The sequence below is a fragment of the Alligator sinensis genome, unplaced genomic scaffold (assembly GCF_000455745.1).
Source record: "Alligator sinensis unplaced genomic scaffold, ASM45574v1 scaffold85_1, whole genome shotgun sequence".
Lineage (NCBI taxonomy): Eukaryota > Metazoa > Chordata > Crocodylia > Alligatoridae > Alligator > Alligator sinensis.
Window position 1 is genome coordinate 1,294,647 of NW_005841891.1, and position 18,550 is coordinate 1,313,196.

Sequence of the window (18,550 nt, forward strand, 5' to 3'; positions counted from 1 at the left end):
TCTAAGGCCCTCTGGCACTCTGCAGCCTTTCCTCTTGTTCCTTTCCAGTTATTTCTTAAGGCAGCCTGCCAGCTGCTCCTCTCCAAGTCCAGCTCAATTGCTTCTGTCATGCTCTACCCTCTTCTCTTGGCTTGATCTTTCAAGTCCTTGCAACACCAGAGCAATGAAAAATACATGAAGTGGGAACCTCCCTTCAGAGTTTGCAGTCCTCCTGCATATGGAAAACCATATCCAAAGAGATGTGCCTGCACTGTTTCACTGAAGGAGCTCAGACACAAGGCAGGACTGCCTTCTCAAACAGAGATTTTCAGCTTAAATGTTTTCCCGAACTGGCCATTCAGGGTACCTATTGCAAAATCAGCCAGGATATGAATTTTATAGGGCAGAAGGTCTTCTGGACTCCATCCCCCTGTGGACACTCTGATTCCACAAGTGTGCCTCTGTGCAGATTAGTTCAGTTCACTTTGGGAGTGGATTAAGCAAAATCACTTTTAATGTAGAATGAGAATGCCCATTTAGGGAGCTAGTGCAGAGTAATGACTACACAAGAGCTGGTCTGCCAAGCTATTTGGCCCATTTTCCTGTATAGACAAAACTCTTCTCCTGCCCTGCAGGGCTGCCTACTCCTTTCTCTTGTTCCCTCTTACCTCAGGAAGAATCTTAAGCCATCTAAACTGGTATTTAGTGGTCCCCTGGAGGAGGTTGTGAAGTCACCTGTGACTCCTAACCCACCTCTTTCCATCTACATCTCATGTTATGGTCTGTGCTGAAGCTGTCTGTGCTTCAGCATAAACACTCTGATCATGCCATGAGCTGTATCCTATGATGTCTGGTTCCATGTGAACCAGGACCCATCCAGGATTTGGCCCACAGCTAGCTCATCTGCCCTCTGCATCCCCAGGAATGGAAGGTCTGCCCAAACTTTATGTTCCTGATTTAAATTCATGGGACCTACCTGGTTTGGATATCAGACTATTGATGGGGGGCCTCCTCCGTCCCTCTGCTGTCTTATGTGGCAGAGGGGCAGCCAGGCTGCCAAGGAGCTGCCATTGGTCAGAGGTTTCAATTGCTGCTCAGAGGCCAGGTGAATGGATGGCACTGCTGGGCTTCAGGTGTCAACACCTGCTAACAGGGAACCCTGTCCCCAGAGCTGGCTTTTCTCTTTGCATCCTGGCATACCAGGGCTTTCTGGGCTTTAGGAGCCAGAGCTGTTTCTTTCACCAGCTCCATCCAGGCCATTGTGGCTATTTCTGGTGCTGTCAGTTCTTCCTCTTCTCAAAAGGACTGAGGTTGTCAGGGCACAGGAATGAACAAAGGAAGAGTTGACTTGATTAGGCAGATTCTTAGCTGTCACATGGGAGGCCTTAGACTCTGGCCTTGGACTCCAATTTATTTTTGACCAATTCACGCTGCCCCCCACACAGCACTCCTACTACCCCTCCTTGCACAACCTTCTCTCCACAGTCCTAGGGTACGGGTGTTACTGTCAGATTCTTGTTGGAGCCGAGACTGCAGCCAGGATGTAACTGGTGTCCCTGTTCATCAACCAGTGCCTCAAATTCTGCCTGTAGTGGTGTGCGTAGAGTTCCCTTTGGCTTGTAGCTTAGACTCGACACAGGAGCATGACAGGGGAGAAGCTTCTAAAAGAGCACGGCAGTTGGTGGGGCTAAAGAGACAGAAAAGCACATAGTCTGGAGTTAGACTTTAGTTTGTAAGTGTGGCCTTACTAGCTGGCTCCTACCTGTTAGCTGGAAACCTGGGCCAAATTAATTAAAATTAAACCCCTCCTCTGACTTGCTAGTGTCATCCCTGCTGAACCAAACAGTAGCTGATACTGGTGACATGAGCCTGAATGCTGAGGCAGAGCTGGTGAAAACATTATGGAGAGATGATGGAAGGAAGAACCGAGTTTAAGACACTTGGGCAACACAAGCGTTTAACACATTTTCAGTTTGTTTTATTCTTTTTTACCTAATAGTACCACACCTCACAGCACCTATTCTGTAATTCATAGCAGACAACAATGTAATTGTACATTAGATACCAACACCCAGATTTTGACTGGCCCTCATGTGAGTGGATAAAAATGCAAGGACACTGGGACTCCTTAATACTTCTACCATTTTCATGCAGAAATTAGGTGCAAATACAGTTCCCTTCAAGCTCAGAGACTACTCTGTCCTAGTGCCTTCAAGTTGCAAGCCATCCAAAAGGGTGCACAGAAGATACGGGGAGATGGCAGAGCTGGATAGATGCAGGTAGGAGGGATAGTGAAACAAGTTTCTTTTCCTGCCAGCTGATTTAAATGTATTGGAGGACGAATTTGTTTGAACCAGATTTCCCCTGTCATAATATGGTTTCTCATTGCCCTTAACTAGTTTGTAGCAAAATTTAGCACAATTGTGGCCAGATTTGCAAAGCTGGAATGTCTCAGAAACATACCTTCCCTAGGGAGCTCTCCTGTTGAATCATGACCCAGCTTTGGCTGAAACATGGACTTGTTCTGCATCCCAAACTAAATCTTACCGTGTGTATGAGAGCTGAACTAGATTCTGTTGTTTTTGTTTCCCTCTCAGGAAGTGTCCTTAAAACAGTTGAGGAATGAGATCTACTCAGGAGATTTTTTTTTAATATTAAATACAGCTCATTTTCACACCAAAATTGGTGGAGAGCCAGTTGGCCTGACCACTAACGCCTCATCCAATCTTCAGAAGTCTTAAACAGTCAAAACAAAGGAACTTTCCTTAAGATACATTGCACTATTACAAGGGCAAATCCAACCCTGCCTATGAAAGCCCACTGATTTGAATGGCATACTTGGGATGTCACTCCAGAAAGACTGTGCCCTGAACTGTCCTTTTGTTTGCGAACGACTTGAGTCAGGTCTGATTGTCGATAGTTTTCTTAGCAAGTGACATTTACACCATGTGGCCTGAATGGAAAAGAACATGTTTTCCACTTCATTGGTACCCTTTATACCACTGTACCAATTAACTTTTTCGTGAGCTCTGGGTAGAGTGTGTGGTACAGCAGAAGTATTATATGCTCTTTGCTCTCCAAAATGTGAACTTAGTCAACGGGAAGGGGAAAACAGAAAAACAGTAAAATGGCCTCCTTTTCTGTGAAGGTTTAATGTCTCTCAGTGATCCTCAGTGTTTTTCAATGAAGCACATTGAGCAGACTGAACAGCAAGCTGACTGTGATACAGTAAGACACTGCGCAGCTCCTTTTCCATGTGCAGTCAAAAAGTTTTCCGAGCATCTCACACAGGGAAAATGAGATGGAATTGAAATAAGTTGGCCTAAATAAATAGGTAGATGTAGGTTCAGGGAATCCATATGTTCACCTCCAGTGAGCTTGACCTCATGGTTCAAATAAAATCATAGAAAGTTAGGATTGGATATTATATTGTATAATTATTATGTTTATATTGATTTTTACTGGTCTGTATTACTGTTTTACTGGTACTATATGATTTAGGCCTACATATGTAAGTTAGCATAAGTCATGTCAAGTTTCCATTGTGTTTGTCAAGTCTCCATCCTGTCCCCAGGCCCGGTTGTGTAACCCATGACTCACACCTACCTCTCCTATGTAACTTGGTTCCTGAATGAATGGGGATGAATGAGGGCGCTTGAGAGACAATGGCAGTAGGTCTAAAAATAGCTCCCTCTGAATGACCGAACCATCAACACCAATACCTGGACCAACGACCCAGCCATTGGAACCACCCTCAGCATTCAAGAAACAAAAGATGAGGCAACCCACTATTGTGCCAGGCTGCACATGTTCAGTAAGAACACCTGGAGCTCTCTGTAACAGGACTGACCTTGCCTGGACAGGTCATCCCCATAGGAGATCAGAGGTAGTCTGCCCCATAAAAAGGGGTAGTGAAGACTGACTCTTTGGGACACCCTCTCCATCTGGACCAGCACCATGCCACACCACCTATCCATCCAGAGGCCCTGCTGGTGACCCCCCTCTGGACAACACCTGCTGGACAAGGAAACCTTCCCAGCCTGGATAGGTAGCTATCACCCCCACCCCCTCTTCAACCAAAGACTTGGACTCCGCTTCTCTTCCCCACCTGGACTCCAGCCCTTCCACTGAGTCTCTTTCTGCTGCTCCCAGTGTGTGTGTGTGTGTGTGTGTGTGTGTGTGAACCAATAACTTCATGGGGCTGTGTAGTGTGTCTGTTTAATATTGTTTCTAGCCCCAAGCTCCCAGGTATCTGCCTCTTTCTCTCTCTCTCTTTCCTGGCTGCCTCCTCCTTGCCACCACTTATCTGCCCTGGCCCCCCACCCCCAATATCTCAATTGCCTGCCTCAGTTTCCAGCCCCAATCTACTTTAAGTAATCCCAAGCCTCAGTTCCTCAGCCAGCTTTGCTCTAGTCCACTGGTTCTAATTTTAGTTCTGGCAACTTTCACTCTCTACACTTTAACTCACTCTCTCTCACCTTAACCTTCCCCCAAGTATCCCAGGTACCCCAAGCACACACATATATACCGTGCCATCCACATTAGGAACTTACCTATGTGTAGGTGGGTTGTATGTGTGTGAACTGGTGAGTGTGTGTGTGTGTGTGTGTGTATATATATATATATATATATAATTGTGTGCATGATATACGAATTAGTGATCAGTGTATGTGTACTGAGTATGCAGGTATTGACAATTGATTTTTGACTAATTTTTAATGTGTAGTGTGTATGTGCTTGACTTGGTGCTAGGCATGCATGTGCCTAGGCTGGTTTGGATGTGTATGTACCTGAGCTGGTAGTGTGTGTGTGTATGTGTGTGTATGCACCTAATTGATTTGTGTGTTTGTATATGTGCAATTGTGTCACACCTTCCTGTCTAACAGTGCAATATTGGGATCCTGAGAGTTGGCCTGACCCCACAGGGCAACAAATCAGAGCCCAGCCTGTACTGACGTGTGGGATTGTTCAGTCCTAAATGCAGGACTTTGTACTTGTCCTTGTTGAACCTCATAAGATTCCTTTTGGCCCAGTCCTCCAATTTTTATAGGTCACTCTGAATCCTAGCAGTGCTCTCCACTGTATCTACTACTCTGCACAGCTTGGTATCAGCTGCAATCTTGCTGACTCTATGTCATCTTCTAGATCGCTGATGAAGACATTGAACAAAACTGCCCCCAGGATCAACCCCTGGGGCACTCCACTTGATACTGGCTGCCAATTAGCCATCAATCCACTGACTACTATCTGAGCCCAATGCTCCAGCCAGTTTTCTATCCACTGTACAGTCCATTCATCCAGCCCAGACTTCCTTAGCTGGCCTGTGTGAATGTTGTGGGAGACTGTATCAAAAGCCTTGCTAAAATCAAGGTATACAACATCCACCTGTCTCCCCACATCCACAGAGCCAATCACTTTGTCATGAAAAGCAATCAGGTTGGTCATTCATGACTTGCCCCTGGTGAATCCATGCTGACTGTTCCTTTTTCTCCTCCAGGTGCTTAGGAATGCATTCCTTGAGGATCTGCTCCATGATTTTTTCAGGGATGGAGGTGAGGCTGACTAGTCTGTAGTTCCCTGGATCTTCCTTCTTCCCTTTCTTAAATATGGGCACTATGTTTGCCCTTTTCCAATCATCCAGGACCTCTCCTGATCACCATGAGTTTTCAAAGAGGATGACCAGTGGCTCTGTAATCTCATTAGCCAACTCCCTCAGCACCCTCAGATGCATCCCATCTGGCCCCATGAACTTGTACACATCCAGCTTTTCGAAGTAGTCTCTAACTTGTTCTTTCACCACTGTTGGCTGCTCACCTCCTCCCCAAACTGTGCTGCCTGGTTCAGTAGTCTGGGAGCTGTCCTTATCCATGAAGACTGAGACAAAAAAGGCATTGAGCACTTCAAACTTTTCTGCATCCTCTGTCACAAGGCTGCCTCCCCCACTTAGTAACGGACCCACACTTTCCCTGATCCTCCTCTTGCTACAGACATGCTTGTAGAAATCCTTCTTGTTACCCTTCACATCCCTTGTTAGCTGCAACTGCAATTGTGCTTTGGCCTTCTTGATTTCATCCCTGCATGCCCAAGCAATGCTCTTCTATTTTTCCCTAATTATTTGTCCATGTTTCTACTTCTTATAAGCTTCCTTTCTGTGATTTAGTTTACTGAAGAGTTCCCTGCTAAGCCAAGCTGGTCTTCTGCCATACTTGCTAGTTTTCCTGAGCATCGGGATGGTTTGTTCCTGTGCCCTCAGAAGGCTTCTTTAAAGTACTGCCAGCTCTCCTGGACTCCTCTCCCACTCAGACTGGCTTTCCAGGGGATCCTGCCCATGACTTCCCTGAGTGAGTTGATGTCTGCTTTTCTGAAGTCCAGGGCTCTTACTCTGCTTCTCTCCATCCTTCCTTCCTTTCCTTAGGATCCTGAACCTAATCAACTCATGGTCACTGCTGTCCAAGTTGCCAACCACTATATATACTACATTCCCCACCAGATCTTCCCTGATTGTGAGCAGCAGGTCAAGAAGAGCACAGCCCCTAGTTGGCCAGTCTAACACTTGCACCAGGAAGTTGTCCCCAACACTCTCCAAAAACTTTCTGGATTGCCCGTGCACTGCTGTCTTGCCCTCCTAGCAGATGTCAGGGTGATTGAAATCCCCCATGAAAACCTGGGCCTGCATTTGGGAAATTCCACTAGGTGTTTGAAGAAAGCCTCATCCACCACTTCTCCCTGGTCTGGTGGTCTACAGCAGACCCCCACCATGACATCACACTTGTTGGTCTTCCCTCTGACCCTAACCCAGAGATTCTCAACAGGCCTATCTCCAGCTTCATAGTGGAGCTCTGACCAATCATATAGTCCAACTCCTACTCCTCCTCTCCCCTGCCTGTCCTTCCTGAACTGTTTGTACCCATCCATGACAGTACTCCAGTCAATTGAGCTCCCACCGAGTCTCTGTTATTCCAATCACGTCATAACTCTGTGACTGTGCGAGGACTTCCGCTTCTTCCTGCTTGTTTCCCAGGCTCCGTGCGTTGGTGTACTGGAGGTAACTAGTTGATTGCCTTAGTTTCTCAGGAAGCATGAGAGGACCTTCCCTGTTGCCCCCTCCTGCTTGCTCTCCCTCCAGGTCTCCCGCTTTCCTACTTACCTCAGGGCTTTGGTCTCCATCCTCCGGTGAACCTAGTTTAAAGCCCTCCTCACTAGGTTAGCAAGTCTGTCTGCAAAGATGCTCTTCCCTCTCTTCATCAGGTGGATCCTTCCCTCTCTTCATTAGGTGGATCCCATCTTTTCCCAGCAATCCTTCTTCTTTGAAGAAAATCCCATGGTCGAACAAGCCAAAGCCCTGCTGATACCACCACCTGTGCAGTCAGGTGTTGATCTGCAGGATGCACCTGCTTTTTTCCAGGCCCTTTCCTTTGACCAGAAGGATCGACGAGAACACAACCTGAGCCCCAGACCCTCTCACCCTTGTACCCAGAGCCCTGTAGTCACTTTTGACATGCTCAGGGTCTCCCCTGGCAGTATCATTGGTGCCCATATGGATGACACTTCTTTCTTTTGTCTTATGATTGTCTTATAATGTGTATCATAAGACAATTATAAGACAAAAGAAAGACATGCAGTCAAAAGTAAAATCTAGTTAGTGGCAGAGTGAAACCCTTTATAATTATTACCTATTTATTACCATTGGGCATGTCTACATGTGCAATTAATGCGACTGAATATACTCTGGTTCAATTTGAGCCAGACTAAACGAATCCCTGCATCATCCTAAACATGTGTGTGGCAATTAAGGTGAAGTAGACTAATTTACTGCACTGATAGATACCACTATCCAGCAGCACAGTGAATTAGTTTACTGCACCCTAATTGCCATGCATATGTAGATAGCGATGCTTTACTGTGCATTAAATTAGTCTTCTTCACAGTAAACTGTCTTGTGTAGATGTGACCTGTGAATTGCAGGGAGATCAGTATTTGTTAGGTAGTAATGAGCCATAAATCCAGTGTCTGTATTAAGTCCATGCTTTTTATTATCTAGTAGAGTTATGGATTTATTTTCCCAGACCCATCTTCTGGAGATATTTTGTAAATTTCCTTTGAGCATGAGAAATTTAAGGTCAGAGAGGGAGTGGTAGTTCTGTGAAAAATGTGCCCCTAGTGGTATTCCTGAATCTCTGTCCTTTATATTTTTGTGAGTTTATTCTGATGTGTTCCTGCCTGTTCTTGTACTTGGGGAGGCCAGAGAAAAAAAGAGCTCCGAAAGGCAAAGCAAGAAGATAATAAAGAGGTGAAGACTGAAGCAGAGGTGCAGTAGAGACAATGGCTTTCGGCAAATGGATGGGCAGATTGAGCTACAGAAGAGACGGGAAAAGCAGAATAGGAGAAGGTAAATCAATAATGATGCTAAGGCATGGTTAGTGAGATAAAGGTGTCCAAAGAAATAGGGCAGAAGAGTCTGTATTTAAAGGTGATCCCCTTTCCCAAAAGGAAAGCACTTCAGTCTTTGAAAGCTCAGATAAAGGAACCGGAGAGGAACCACAGGCTTTTTGACTGGACAAGCAAAGAAGATGAACAGAGAAGGGTCACTAAGGGTCAGAGAAGGGTCATTTGACTCGTGTTAACATTATGGAGCTCTGGCTCGGGCCCTAATGGTAATGGGTGGGAAGACAAGAGTTGCATCACTAGTGTACACTTCAGCAAAATGGCACAACAATAATTTAACTGTTTGATAAGATCCACAAGAGGGAGCTCAAAGTAAATTAAACATTTCCATGGTTGTGGCAACATTCTGGAGATTAGAAGAAACATTTTGGCCGCACAAAATAGTTGCTGTACAGGAAGTGTACAGAAGAGCTGACCCTGTCCTGCATTTACAGCTAGCAGGTAGATGATGGTGGGGCTTTACATGGGCACAGATGTCCACCCTTGTGCTGCACATGACAGAATCAGGGCCAGACGTCTTACAACAAACGGAATGATTAGAAACAGATGTAGGGCCAAATTCAGCCCTGGTGCAGCACTACTAGAATCAGTGCAAGTTGCATACTGAGCAGAGGTGTCCAGGAAAGCCAAATTCAGACTTAGTGTAAATGGCTCCAGTGAACTCTGATTTTCAGCCATACAGTATTTAGAACCAAATTAAATAAGTCATAATTCTCTGAGTTTATGCCAGGGATCTATTCTGCATGTAATTTATGGCAAAGTCAAATTAATGTGTGGTCCTGGTCACTGAAAATGTATCCATATATCCTGTCAATCTTCATTTGAAAGCCCTTATTTCTGCTTTCTGTAATGCTCAATAAAATTATGTTTAGGCTGTAAAGAGACATAATAACAGAAACATTTTCAGTGTTAAGTAGCAACAGCATGTTTTAATTGCATCAGGCTGTGGAACTGATCGCAGATGTGCAGATGTTCCACCACAGTCATAGCCTAACAGCTGGACTTCATGCTAGAAAAAACACCATTTTAGCCAGCACATTCTTATACACTGTGGCCACATCTACACGAGATGCTGACTGCGCAGTTGTTACTGTGCAGTCATTTAGTACTTGCATACACAAGTACTAAATGATTGCTCAGTAACCAGTATTACTGTGCAGTAGTGTCCCAAAACGGCTTCTTGGTGATGCTTACTGTGCAGTAGCTCATTACTACTGTGCAGTACCTTGTTATGACTGTGCAGTAGCATCATAACACTCTTCATGCCATGCAGCGCTACTGTGCACTAGTGACAAGTTACTACGCAGTTAATGTCTTGTGTAGGCCTGTTTATCATAGAACTGCTAGGACTGTAAGAACCCCTGCTGGGAAGCTAATTTGGTCCCCCCTCTATCTGGAATAATCAAGACACTATGATGACAGTGGCTTTGGGAGGAGAAGGTGCTATGCAGGTCCTAGATTAGCAGTAAAGATTTAAGATGCGTTTTCACATCCCACTGAAGTCAATGAGAGGGAGCATTTTCATTGACTTCATTGGGAGTCTATTTGGGATCTACTGATTTGGTTGTGTAAAGTGATCCATCTTTGAGCCCGCTCTAATCTAGTGAAGAAATTAAGTGCATGCTTAGGAGTTAGGCATGTGAAGGATTCCACTGATGTAAATGTGACTTTTCACATGTGTAGATTTAAGCATATGCTTACATGCTGGCTACATCATAGCCTGAGTGCTCAGCACCTTACAGATTTATGCCCAATAGGGCACGGCTACTGACTGTGTCCAATCCCACTCCCACTGGAGTCTACAGGAAATACATTGTTTACTTAAATAGCAGGAAGAACATCAGTATGTATAGGCCTGATCCCACAATGTGCTCAGGATTTCTTGTGTAGTCAGTGGGAGCATAGGGAACTTAATTTCTTAGGATCAAGAGTGCTTAACAAGGTCTTAGGCTATGATTAGGTTGCATTTGTGGGGGACAAATGAAATCAGCATTTCTTACATATATGAAAGGAAAGCCCTCTGTTATTTAAAGCAAGATTTTTCACTTGGCTTTTTCTAGCAGGTACTTGAGGAACAGTATCTGGGGCTTATTTTGCTGTTATCCTCCTGTAGTTCCTTAATGTACAGTGACAGAAACAGGGCTAAGGTTAAATAAATAGTACATCATAATATTTCAGCTCACTGTGAGGTGAATAGGAGATAGTTCAATGAGTTACCAGCTCTCCCTCATGTTCTTTATATCTCCTACTAAGGCTGCTATTAATCTAGATAACTCACTGAGTACAGAAAATAATAATAAGTAGAAGATCATCATGTTGAAAAATGTGCTGTAGACCAGCATGGCAATTTGGAAGATTAATTCAGTCCAGCAGGGACTATAGCTCCTGGCTAGAGTTAGACTGGACACCAATTACTGTTTGCAATCGCTCCTTCCACAGATGAGGATTGGGAAAACACCTGCTACGCATGAATAATTCTCCTGGAGCTAATACGCTTCCATTCAGTGCTGGTTAACACTATTCATTGCACACATGTGGTGATGATAGCAATGTGATTAATTCTGTTATTTTGGCAACACTCTGATGGACTACATTTATTTAACACCTCTGGCCACCTCACTTGCATTCTGTTCATTAATCCTTCTCAGCTAAGACTGCTGTTTATACTCCAAACCCCTCACTACTCATCAAACAGCTGTCTCCCATTTTGTTTCTTTTTTAAGGAATCTGCCACAAAAATGTGGGTCAAGTGAAAATACATTGAAAATAACATTTGGGGGTAGGGGCTGTCTTTTTATTATAAGGGTCCTAAGTGCCAAGCACTAGAGGGGTCTGATTCTTGACTAAGGCCTTCACAACATATAACAATAAAACACAATATGTTTGTTATACGCAGCCTTGGATCAGTGACAGTAGCCAGGTGTATCTTGCAAATTACCAGTGCTAAAAGCACAGGGTCAGACTAACTACTTCAATAAGCAAATGTAACCATTGGAGTGACTGCACATTGACCCGTGTCATACAATAGGGGTATTAACTTCTATTTCCAGGCTTCTGCCACCTGACCAAGGCCAGGGTTACAGAGGTTAATGAGCTGGTGTTTTCTTTTACAGAAGACTGATTTCAATTGATTTTCACTGTGTGCTGTGATCTTGTTAGCTGTTCTAAGATTAGCTTGATAAGGATTCCTCATGGCATGGATGGGAGACCTTCAAGGAAAATGCAAGTGCGCCACAGGAAATGCTATTCTTAATTCATTTGGTGTGTACTTCTCTCCAGTTCAGCACAGGAGCTGACACAGTGCTAAAGGACACTGTAGCTAGAGAAAGGTAAAGGAGAGATCAAGTCAAGAAACTGATAGGTTGGGATCATCAATGCCCCTGTGACACTTTTCGGAAGAGTAGAGATATTGGTCCAGGGACTCCGATCAAATTTCAATGCAAAGTTTCATAATCCCTGAAATTAAGATGGAAAAGTTTAAAAGTTTAACTTGCTTATATGCCTCATGTCCTATTTCAGTCCATAGCCTGTGTAGTTTTCATACTTCTCTCACCTTGTACAGAGAAAGCAGACTAAATTTCACTTTCTATTTGCAGTCAGAGTTGGTTTCCTGTTCTCGTGCATTAGCACAAACATCACTGTGTTTGAGTTTCCAGTACTGTAGGTAAATTCTTCCAAACTTTAAAATGTTGCCTGGACACTGATTCTAGTTGCATTACATTTTATACATTTATGATTTTCTCTCCACCACCCCATAACCAAAATTTGGGACTATGATATTTGTCATAATGTCAGTAAGAGAAGGCCCATCCTCTATTGTCCTGTGAAGCCTTCTAAGCATTCTCTTTCCACTTTTGATTTGTATTCATCCAGTTCTTCTGCTTTCGTATAACCTGGATTCCCCAATCCAAGCAGATGTATATCCTCTCATTTCCATGCCACCCCCAGCTTTGAATCTCTCCTTCTGTGAGTCTTTGATCTTTGTTTCAAAATCTTTAGGGGGTTCTCTGTTTACTGTGAAATTTGTCTTTCCCCTCTTTTCTCCCCTATTCAAGGTTTTTGAACACCTTCAGGAGTGAGACAAAAACTTACACTGAGATGCTGGCACTTTTGTCTAATTCCCCAATCAACTTGATCTCTTCACTCGCCTTGTCAGGCTTAAATGTCATTGTGCTATTCATGTAGATGTTTCAAGATAGCTTACAGTCCTCCCTCTTTCAGTGTTTCAAATTGTACTTCTATTTCCAGCATGTCAGAGGTCCTTTCATACTCTCTGTAAAAAGCTGCTCTGAGCAGCTTGTTCTATTCAGGTGCCAACTTCAGAACTTGAGTCACTTTGGACAAGCCACTGCTAAAGAATTAATTTGTAAACTGCCTGTTGTCATCTCAGATTACAGCTCAGACTTTTGTGTGGTTCCTTCACCAATCCATTTGTGACTGCCTTGTATCTTTTCAACAATAAATTGATGGGGGAGCAGAGGGGAGAAAGCTATCATGTCCCATTATGTAGGAGAATTTGGGGTTGGGGTGGGGAAGGACGGGGACTATGCAAGGACATCAGTGATTGTTCAGATTGGTCCAGCAATCCCTGCAGTGGATCACCCACTCGGAGGAGGACAGATCAAAGAGGCTGCAGTAGCAGTTCCATTTGCTCTGTGCAGACTGGAGGAAAACATTTCTTACCCTCCACCCTCATGAAGGGCCCTCAAACATGGCCTGGCCCTGTGTTTTTAGTTCTGGTCATTGGAAAGATCTCATACCTTACAAGTGTCACTGAGCCATGTCTCAACCCCTTCACTAGTCATCCTCAAATAGCTGCCTCTCACTTGCTCCTTTCTTTTTAACAAGAACCTTGAATAGAAACAAGGGCAGGTGACAGAACAGATTGAAAATTACACTTAAGGGGCAGGGATTAGGTACTGGTAAATACTAATTTTCAGGGCAGGTCCCCAGGGATCTTTGTCTTGCTTGCCTGTCTCAGTGCTATGAGATGCTCATCTCCTATTGATCTGTCTATTGGACACAATACACTGCCAGGTCTCCTTTTGCTACTTTCAGCTAGTTCCATGGTAGCTCAGGTCCTTTCCTATGTTTGAGCCCTTTGCTTGGTGCACCTCCCCACTCCTAGCTGGCAAAACCAGTACCTTTCCTTTACTCAGACCTTTCTCCAATGCTCACCCCAGCTTGCGACCCCAGAAATGTACATTCATTACAATAATTACTAAACATATCCAGTGACTCCCTGTTTCTTCCCCTCCCCCAGCTACATTTGCCTTCTGTAGAGTGCAAGCTCATCAGCACAGTTTGGGCCAACTCCTCAGCTGCTGCAAATCCAAAGAGCTTGATTAATTTTAGTGGAGTTAAGCCTGTTTACGCCAGCTGACACACTGGCCCACAGCCTTTTTTTCTTTGTGTCTTAAACAGCACAGAGCCTATTGTTAATTCTAAATAAGTACTAATAAAACAATAGAGTATGGCACTTGGAACTGTTCTGGTCTCTAGCAGATCAGCAGGCAGTAAAAAGATTCATGGGGGGATACAAAAGTAAAAGGCCCTTGAAAGGGGTTTTATATGATCCATGAATGGCAGAATGGAACAATCAATGGCAATTTTGCACAACCAAGGGGTTTGTTTTTCAAGCAGAGGCTACATAAAATGTTAACTAACTGATCAAACTGGTCTCACATTAATAAGCAATATGTGACTAATAGAATGCTGAAAGGCTGGCAGGGACAGAAAGACATCAGCTCATCAAAGAGGCATTGAGATTTTTACTTTAGAAAAATAACATAATTCACCAAATACCATCTTCATGAGATTTGTGCTGGCTTTCACAGGCACTAATGCATCTGGTGAAAGAAAGTTGTCAGTATTGAAAGACATTTAGATCTAAGAGGAAGCACAACTGTCAGCAGAGACAGCAAAGCAATGACTGGGGTTAAGGCCCATCCGGGTAGTAATAGCTGTGAAAATAAGATTAAAAGGGATAAAGCAGCATCTTCCATCTAAAGGAACCTCTTTTCTTTTATATTAACCCAAATATTGTTTTCTCCCCCCCTTTTCTTGATTGCAAGTTGGCATTAGACAGATTCTGGAACCACAGTTAATGGATAAGTGGATTTGTCTCATACTGCAGCTTTACACAGTGTGCTACTGTGGGCGTTACTAATTGCTAAGCAGATTTAAAGTGTTCTTTGAGTTGCAAACTGCAGTATTTCTGCACATACTGATTATTATTCATCTTTTCCAAAACACTATGGACCTGATCCTGCAATCTGCACTCCTACTAAAGTCAGTGCTGTGGGAGTTTTGCCTGAGTAGAGATTGCAAGATTAAGACCCAATGAAAATAGCTGTAAATTTGAGCTGGGCAGCAAACAGTTCCTCCTCTCTCCTCTGGAAACCTTTTTAAATGCTTATGAGGTAGAACTAGGCCTCAAACTGCAAACTCCCACATCCTAGTTCAGTACCCTAACAACCCAGGCTATGGTCTATTCTGGGATCCATCCATCCTGGAATTTGTCTGTCTGTCTCTTATTTCCTCCTCCTCCCAGTCCCTTCATTTTTCACCAGAAATTGCATCCTTGACCCCCTCAAAAACCCTTTCCCAATCTCAACTAGTAAATTCCCACTTTACTGGAAAATTCCCAACCCACTCTACTGAAGGGTATAATTCCATGAGTCCTAGAGAGGTTCATGTACCTCCTCATAGCTCAGTCTGATTCTGGGGTTGGGATTTTTTGTTTGCTGGCTAGCTATTTTTCCCAGTTTTGATGTGGCTATTTTCATTTCTTAGGGGAATGAATTCTGCAGTCCTGTCCCATGAAAAAAAATTCCCTCCAGACCTCACAAACCTCCCTCACTGGCCCACAGCACGATTGTGACAGGAGAATGTAGCCGTGGGAGAAGGTCATGGCTGCATAAAGGGAGCTGGGGCCAGCTCCATGTATGGCTGTGACTTATTAGGACAGAGACCTTGAATTGGATTCAGTACTGAATGGTGCGCCAGCGCAGAGAATGGAACAGTGGCGTGATGTGTTCATGGAAACCTTCGTTGCTAAGCAGAGAGGATGCTGTGCTTTGTACCAAGTGGAGCTTTTATAGATTATGAAGTTTCATTCCTTGAGATAAGTTACAGTAACAGAGCCTGAAAGTGACAAACGTGTGTGTGCCATGGCCTTGCTGGAGTTGGTAAGCTGGGGTATAGTCCCCTGGCTAGTCAGAGGTAGAAGTGGGTGGTTAGCAGCTGTAAGACCTGGGCATCTGACAGCTGTGAAGCCCTCTAAGCTGCACACTAATTAAATGTGAACACAGGGCATGGGGGCAGCTGCAACACTGTTGTACCAGCAGCTTCCATCTCTCCACCCAATGAAGCCTGTGTGAGCCCTTTCCACCCCAGAATACACACACTGGCAAGAGTCACCATCAAGCCCTTTAGTGCTACCCAACACCTATTTGTTCAGAAAACACATTAAGTGAAATCCTGGACCTACTGAAATCAGTGGCCAAATCCCACTGACTGCAGCAGGACCAGAATTTCATCCGTGGTGTCCGCAAATATCATTGAGGGTGAAAAATGCTCAGTCAAAAACGCAAGCAAAGAAGAGAATTTTCAAAGGTCACAATTAGTTACTTTTCGACTGTGTGGGTGTTTAATAATGAACCTTGGGACCTGGGCCACGTTAGCCCTAATTATAGCTCGTTAAATATTTATATAGCTTAATCTTTTCTCACCTGGGTTGTTTTGTTGCAATATGATGTGTTTGTGCTGCTGACCTTTTCCTTCTAACTTGGCTCTTTGTTCACCTCACAGGTTTCTGATCCACTCTCACTCGTGTTTGAAAAAGTTGGGGATGGGAATGCATCTCCCCGAGACAGAACCTAGAGCAATAAGAATGCCCTGTTAAGAAAAACAAAGAGAATTTCAGCAGAATCTCCTCCACCAAAGGAGTTTACACAGCTTTTTTCATAATGCAAAATAAAAGATTTCATGAAAATTAGCTGCCAGATCTCCCCTAAGGAATCAACTGGGACAACCACGCTCATTTCCATGTGAGACCTCAGGCAGATTGGAGCTGACATTGCTAGTGGTAACAGGCTAGTGCATTAACTCTGTGCCACCCCTTGCTACTACCAAGGCTGTACTGGATGAACTAAAACCAGGTGGGAGTAAGATGAGCTATGAATGGCAGCAGATATTGTGTTAGCAGTGCAGCCCCTCTGTTTCAAGTCACTTGTTAAAATAATCCTTTTTCCTAAAGACCTAAAAGCATTATTCCTCTTGCCATGGGACAGCTAATAAAATTACTTGTCCAAATTACAAATGCAAAATAAATAATATTGATTACAATAATCTGAATAAAACTTGTGAGATAGCGCCACGAATGCTAAACTCAGTCTTTGCTTACGCTGCTGGGAGCAAGAGATGCAGCACACATCGGGCTGAGCATGTAATGATGGATGGGTGGGTGGATGAGTGGGGCATGGGCCCCAGGTGCCAACTAAGGGAGGGAAGGGGCATTAGAATGGAGCTAGAGAGCACCTCACCCCCCATCCTCTACTCCCACCTGCGCCCTGCACTTTCCTTGCAGCAGCTCTGGTTCCAGCAGTGCGGGGGGTCAGAGATGTGGCACTGGAATGTGGTCAGGAGGCACAGCTAGAGGTTCCCTGCTGCTGCAGGAGATATTACCCGCTATGTTGGCACTGAAATCTGATGGTTTCTTGGCCACTTGACAGGCAAGTCATTGGCAAAATTAGGTGACATCTCCCCCAGCAGCAGCGAGCCTCTGGCCACTCCTCCTGCACTGCTGCTGCTGATCTGCCCTTTCTGCTGCTAGGGCTGGAGCTGCAACAGGGAAGGTGCAGATGCAGGAGGGCACAGTCCTGGCTCCTATGCTTCTGCAACAGACACTGAAGTGTTGATACCTGGCCAGTTGAGGATAACTGGTAGTGTGAGTTTCACCCAATAATTTGGATCAGATGTGTGGCAGGATGTATCCTGCTTACCGTCCTCTTTCTTACAGTGCATCCTGCTATAGCTGATCTGCTTTATTTCATAGACATTAGCACTGTCTGTTTTTGCCTTGTGTAATCCCTATACTGTTCTGCCATTACTTTAGGCTGTTTGACTCCTTCCCTGTCTTTGCTGCCAACTGTGCTTTGTACCTGTTTGACATTCATGGGAGCCACAGAAAAAGGTTCAGCCTCTTACAAGTTCTTTTTCTCAGTACCTCAGCTTTAGATACCCAGATTTGAAAATGTTGGCCTTTATGCCTAGAAATTTCTCATCCCCAAACAAGTACACCACAGGCACTGCTAATTTTTTTAACTTGAAGACAAAATACTTTTAAAATTAAAAGAAGATGCATGGTTGAGGAATTTCCTTCCACACTGGCCCTTCCTCTGAAATCAAACTGTCTTTTTCAAAATTACCTCACCAAGACACAAGCCGAGCAGCATTGGAAGGATCGCTGATTGTAACAACCAAACAGCCACAGCAGTAGATCCACTGATCCAGGTCACTGAATTCATTCTGGTGAAGGCCAGCCTTAGTTGAAAGACGAGGGGGTGAAAAGCACCTTGGTCAAATTCGCAGATGACACTAAGATGTGGGGAGAAGTGGGCACGCTAGAGGGGAGGGACAGGCTGCAATTGGATCTGGACAGGTCACAGGGGTGGGCAGATGAGAACAGGATGGGTTTCAGCAATGACAAGTGCAGGGTACTACACCTAGGGAGGAATCAGCAGCAGCATACCTACAGGCTGGGGAACTCCCCTCTCATCAGCACAGAGGCAGAAAAGGATCTTGGAGTCATTATTGATTCTGAGAGGAACATGGGCTGCCAATGTGAGGACGCGGTCAGGAAGGCTAACTGCACCTTGTCATGCATCCACAGATGCATCATGAGCAGGTCCTGAAACTATACCTGGTAGCTGCCCCTATGTGTGAAGACTGAAACAAAAAAGGCAGTAAATACTTCAGCCTTCTCTGCATCATAGATTTAATAGATTTTAGGGTCAGAAGGAACCTATTAGATCATAGAGTCCAACCCCCTGCCCTGGGCAGGAAAGAGCGCTGGGGTCAAGTAACCCCAGCCTGGTGCTTGCTTATCTCCTTTTGAACACCT

The 18,550-nt window shown here is 44.5% G+C and overlaps 1 long non-coding RNA gene across 3 annotated transcripts in view; it reads right to left on the reverse strand.

The window, feature by feature from the left end:
- Positions 1 to 36: 36 nt before the first annotated feature.
- The window catches only part of LOC102382542, a 51,508-nt gene continuing 32,994 nt past the window's right edge, over positions 37 to 18,550 (reverse strand). For all 3 annotated transcript variants that reach the window (XR_001357554.2, XR_001357553.2, XR_001357552.2), the window contains 2 exons: positions 16,158 to 16,323; positions 37 to 1,666 (listed from right to left, as the gene is read on the reverse strand). This is a non-coding gene — a long non-coding RNA (uncharacterized LOC102382542). The remainder of the gene's footprint in view (positions 1,667 to 16,157; positions 16,324 to 18,550) is intronic.